Below are 5,000 nucleotides of genomic sequence, written 5' to 3'. Positions count from 1 at the left end.
TCTGCCGCCTGGGACCGGGGTTGACCTGTTGTCCCTGCCGGACTTAGAAATTTTTTCTCTGCCGCCTGGGACCGGGGTTGACCTGTTGTCCCTGCCGGACTTAGAAATTTTTTCTCTGCCGCCTGGGACCGGGGTTGACCTGTTGTCCCTGCCGGACTTAGAAATTTTTTCTCTCCAGCCTGGGACCGGGGTTGACCTGTTGTCCCTGCCGGACTTAGAAATTTTTTCTCTCCCGCCCGGTACCGGGGTTGACCTGTTGTCCCTGCCGGACTTAGAAATTTTTTCTCTGCCGCCTGGGACCGGGGTTGACCTGTTGTCCCTGCCGGACTTAGAAAATTTTTCTCTCCCGCCTGGGACCGGGGTTGACCTGTTGTCCCTGCCGGACTTAGAAATTTTTTCTCTGCCGCCTGGGACCGGGGTTGACCTGTTGTCCCTGCCGGACTTAGAAAATTTTTCTCTCCCGCCCGGGACCGGGGTTGACCTGTTGTCCCTGCCGGACTTAGAAATTTTTTCTCTGCCGCCTGGGACCGGGGTTGACCTGTTGTCCCTGCCGGACTTAGAAATTTTTTCTCTCCCGCCCGGTACCGGGGTTGACCTGTTGTCCCTGCCGGACTTAGAAATTTTTTCTCTGCCGCCTGGGACCGGGGTTGACCTGTTGTCCCTGCCGGACTTAGAAAATTTTTCTCTCCCGCTCGGAACCGGGGTTGACCTGTTGTCCCTGCCGGACTTAGAAAATTTTTCTCTCCCGCCTGGGACCGGGGTTGACCTGTTGTCCCTGCCGGACTTGGAGCCCGAGGAGGGGATCGGCCACCAGGTAAACCTCCGCTGAAAGCGGCCACGGTTTACCTGGTGCCCGGGGAGCGAATCGGACACCAGGTCAACCTCAGCTGAAGCGGCCGGGGTTGACCTGCTGTCCCTGCCGGACTTGGAAAATTTTTCTCTCCAGCCTGGGACCGGGGTTGACCTGTTGTCCCTGCCGGACTTAGAAATTTTTTCTCTCCCCGCCTGGGACCGGGGTTGACCTGCTGTCCCTGCCGGACTTGGAGCCCCAGGAGGGGATCGGCCACCAGGTCAACCTCCGCTGAAAGCGGCCACGGTTTACCTGGTGCCCGGGGAGCGAATCGGACACCAGGTCAACCTCTGCTAAAGCGACCGAGGTTGACCTGGTGCCCGGGGAGCGAATCTGACACCAGGTCAACCTCTGCTAAAGCGCCAGAGGTTGACCTGGTGCCCGGGGAGCGAATCGGACACCAGGTCAACCTCTGCTAAAGCGGCCGGGGTTGACCTGCTGTCCCTGCCGGACTTAGAAAATTTTTCTCTCCAGCCTGGGACCGGGGTTGACCTGTTGTCCCTGCCGGACTTAGAAATTTTTTCTCTCCCGCCTGGGACCGGGGTTGACCTGTTGTCCCTGCCGGACTTAGAAAATTTTTCTCTGCCGCCTGGGACCGGGGTTGACCTGTTGTCCCTGCCGGACTTAGAAAATTTTTCTCTCCCGCTCGGAACCGGGGTTGACCTGTTGTCCCTGCCGGACTTAGAAAATTTTTCTCTCCCGCCTGGGACCGGGGTTGACCTGTTGTCCCTGCCGGACTTGGAGCCCCAGGAGGGGATCGGCCACCAGGTCAACCTCCGCTGAAAGCGGCCACGGTTTACCTGGTGCCCGGGGAGCGAATCGGACACCAGGTCAACCTCAGCTGAAGCGGCCGGGGTTGACCTGCTGTCCCTGCCGGACTTGGAGCCCGAGGAGGGGATCGGCCACCAGGTCAACCTCCGCTGAAAGCGGCCACGGTTTACCTGGTGCCCGGGGAGCGAATCGGACACCAGGTCAACCTCTGCTAAAGCGGCCGGGGTTGACCTGCTGTCCGTGCCGGACTTGGAGCCCGAGGAGGGGATCGGCCACCAGGTCAACCTCCGCTGAAAGCGGCCACGGTTTACCTGGTGCCCGGGGAGCGAATCGGACACCAGGTCAACCTCTGCTAAAGCGGCCGGGGTTCACCTGCTGTCCCTGCCGGACTTGGAGCCCGAGGAGGGGATCGGCCACCAGGTCAACCTCCGCTGAAAGCGGCCACGGTTTACCTGGTGCCCGGGGAGCGAATCGGACACCAGGTCAACCTCTGCTAAGGCGCCCGAGGTTGACCTGGTGCCCGGGGAGCGAATCGGACACCAGGTCAACCTCTGCTACGGCGGCCGGGGTTGACCTGCTGTCCCTGCCGGACTTAGAAAATTTTTCTCTCCCCGCCCGGAACCGGGGTTGACCTGTTGTCCCTGCCGGACTTGGAGCCCGAGGAGGGGATCGGCCACCAGGTCAACCTCCGCTGAAAGCGGCCACGGTTTACCTGGTGCCCGGGGAGCGAATCGGACACCAGGTCAACCTCTGCTAAAGCGGCCGGGGTTGACCTGCTGTCCCTGCCGGACTTGGAGCCCGAGGAGGGGATCGGCCACCAGGTCAACCTCCGCTGAAAGCGGCCACGGTTTACCTGGTGCCCGGGGAGCGAATCGGACACCAGGTCAACCTCTGCTAAAGCGGCCGGGGTTGACCTGCTGTCCGTGCCGGACTTGGAGCCCGAGGAGGGGATCGGCCACCAGGTCAACCTCCGCTGAAAGCGGCCACGGTTTACCTGGTGCCCGGGGAGCGAATCGGACACCAGGTCAACCTCTGCTAAAGCGGCCGGGGTTCACCTGCTGTCCCTGCCGGACTTGGAGCCCGAGGAGGGGATCGGCCACCAGGTCAACCTCCGCTGAAAGCGGCCACGGTTTACCTGGTGCCCGGGGAGCGAATCGGACACCAGGTCAACCTCTGCTAAGGCGCCCGAGGTTGACCTGGTGCCCGGGGAGCGAATCGGACACCAGGTCAACCTCTGCTACGGCGGCCGGGGTTGACCTGCTGTCCCTGCCGGACTTAGAAAATTTTTCTCTCCCCGCCCGGAACCGGGGTTGACCTGTTGTCCCTGCCGGACTTGGAGCCCGAGGAGGGGATCGGCCACCAGGTCAACCTCCGCTGAAAGCGGCCACGGTTTACCTGGTGCCCGGGGAGCGAATCGGACACCAGGTCAACCTCTGCTAAAGCGGCCGGGGTTGACCTGCTGTCCCTGCCGGACTTGGAGCCCGAGGAGGGGATCGGCCACCAGGTCAACCTCCGCTGAAAGCGGCCACGGTTTACCTGGTGCCCGGGGAGCGAATCGGACACCAGGTCAACCTCTGCTAAAGCGGCCGGGGTTCACCTGCTGTCCCTGCCGGACTTGGAGCCCGAGGAGGGGATCGGCCACCAGGTCAACCTCCGCTGAAAGCGGCCACGGTTTACCTGGTGCCCGGGGAGCGAATCGGACACCAGGTCAACCTCTGCTAAGGCGCCCGAGGTTGACCTGGTGCCCGGGGAGCGAATCGGACACCAGGTCAACCTCCGCTAAAGCGCCCGAGGTTGACCTGGTGCCCGGGGAGCGAATCGGACACCAGGTCAACCTCTGCTACGGCGGCCGGGGTTGACCTGCTGTCCCTGCCGGACTTGGAAAATTTCTCTCCCCGCCTCGGACCGGGGTTGACCTGCTGTCCCTACCGGACTTAGAACATTTTTCTCTCCCCGCCCCGGCCCGGGGGTTAACCTCGGGGCGCACAGCTTCCCGGGTCTGACGTGCACGTCCTGTCACCTCCCGGGCCCGGCGTCCTCGTCCTCCCTTCCCCTTGGGCCGGCTCGGAGGAAGTTTTCCCTCGGCCCGGCCTCCGGGTTAATTGTTTGGGCCCGGCTGACTGAGGCCAGGCTGCTGACGCTAAAGCCCGGGGAGGCGGGGGCCTACGGCCATACCGGACCGAATGCCCCCGATCTCGTCCGATCTCGGAAGGTAAACCGTCCCGGGCCTGGCTAGTACCTGGATGGGTGACCGCCTGGGAATCCCAGGTGCCGTAGGCAGCTTTTGGCCCCAGCGGGGGTAGAGCGGGGCGTGTGTCTGCCGTGCGGGAGCAGGGAAGCCGTGAGGCCAAGGCGGCGCGACGGTCCTGGGGGGCGCTGAGGCCTTTCCCTCTGCCTGCCTGCGTGTCGGGGGCGGGGGGGCGGGCGAGGAAGCTTAGGCCCTCACCCGGTGCGGTGCGATGGCTTGGGTCGGGTCGGGGAGAGGGAAGAAAGCGTGTGTGGAGCGTTGGTGGGGCAGGTGTGTGTGTGGGAGTGCTGGGTGGGGCAGGCCGTTGAGGCGGTGGCGGTGGTGGTGTTTTTGGTGGGAGTGAGTTGGGGTCAGGTGGGTGTGGGGTCCCGCCCGGGGGGTGGATGGTCTGAGGGTTAAGGCTTGGAACGTGCGTCTTGGGGGACCGTGGGTGGAGGTTGTTGAGAGCGGGGAAGGCCCTGGGTCTCGGTTGTGGACTATTAAGCCCGGTGGAGGGGGACCGTGGGGGGAGGTTGTTGAGAGCGGGGAAGGCCCTGGGTCCCGGTTGTGGACTATTAAGCCCGGTGGAGGGGGACCGTGGGTGGAGGTTGTTGAGAGCGGGGAAGGCCCTGGGTCCCGGTTGTGGACTATTAAGCCCGGTGGAGGGGGACCGTGGGTGGAGGTTGTTGAGAGCGGGGAAGGCCCTGGGACCCGGTTGTGGACTATTAAGCCCGGTGGAGGGGGACCGTGGGTGGAGGTTGTTGAGAGCGGGGAAGGCCCTGGGTCTCGGTTGTGGACTATTAAGCCCGGTGGAGGGGGACCGTGGGTGGAGGTTGTTGAGAGCGGGGAAGGCCCTGGGACCCGGTTGTGGACTATTAAGCCCGGTGGAGGGGGACCGTGGGTGGAGGTTGTTGAGAGCGGGGAAGGCCCTGGGTCCCGGTTGTGGACTATTAAGCCCGGTGGAGGGGGACCGTGGGTGGAGGTTGTTGAGAGCGGGGAAGGCCCTGGGACCCGGTTGTGGACTATTAAGCCCGGTGGAGGGGGACCGTGGGTGGAGGTTGTTGAGAGCGGGGAAGGCCCTGGGTCTCGGTTGTGGACTATTAAGCCCGGTGGAGGGGGACCGTGGGTGGAGGTTGTTGAGAGCGGGGAAGG

General features: G+C 63.7%; 1 non-coding gene across 1 annotated transcript; it reads left to right on the top strand.

The window, feature by feature from the left end:
- The first annotated feature begins 3,782 nt into the window (after positions 1-3,782).
- Positions 3,783-3,901, top strand: LOC142006504 (5S ribosomal RNA). The gene has a single exon (XR_012643571.1). It is a non-coding gene; the product is annotated as a 5S ribosomal RNA (ribosomal RNA).
- Positions 3,902-5,000: the final 1,099 nt, after the last annotated feature.

This window comes from Carettochelys insculpta, unplaced genomic scaffold, assembly GCF_033958435.1.
Source record: "Carettochelys insculpta isolate YL-2023 unplaced genomic scaffold, ASM3395843v1 scaffold_0078, whole genome shotgun sequence".
Classification (NCBI taxonomy): Eukaryota; Metazoa; Chordata; order Testudines; family Carettochelyidae; genus Carettochelys; species Carettochelys insculpta.
The sequence above is the reverse complement of the archived record's forward strand: the minus strand, read 5'-3'. Positions and strand labels throughout refer to the sequence as shown.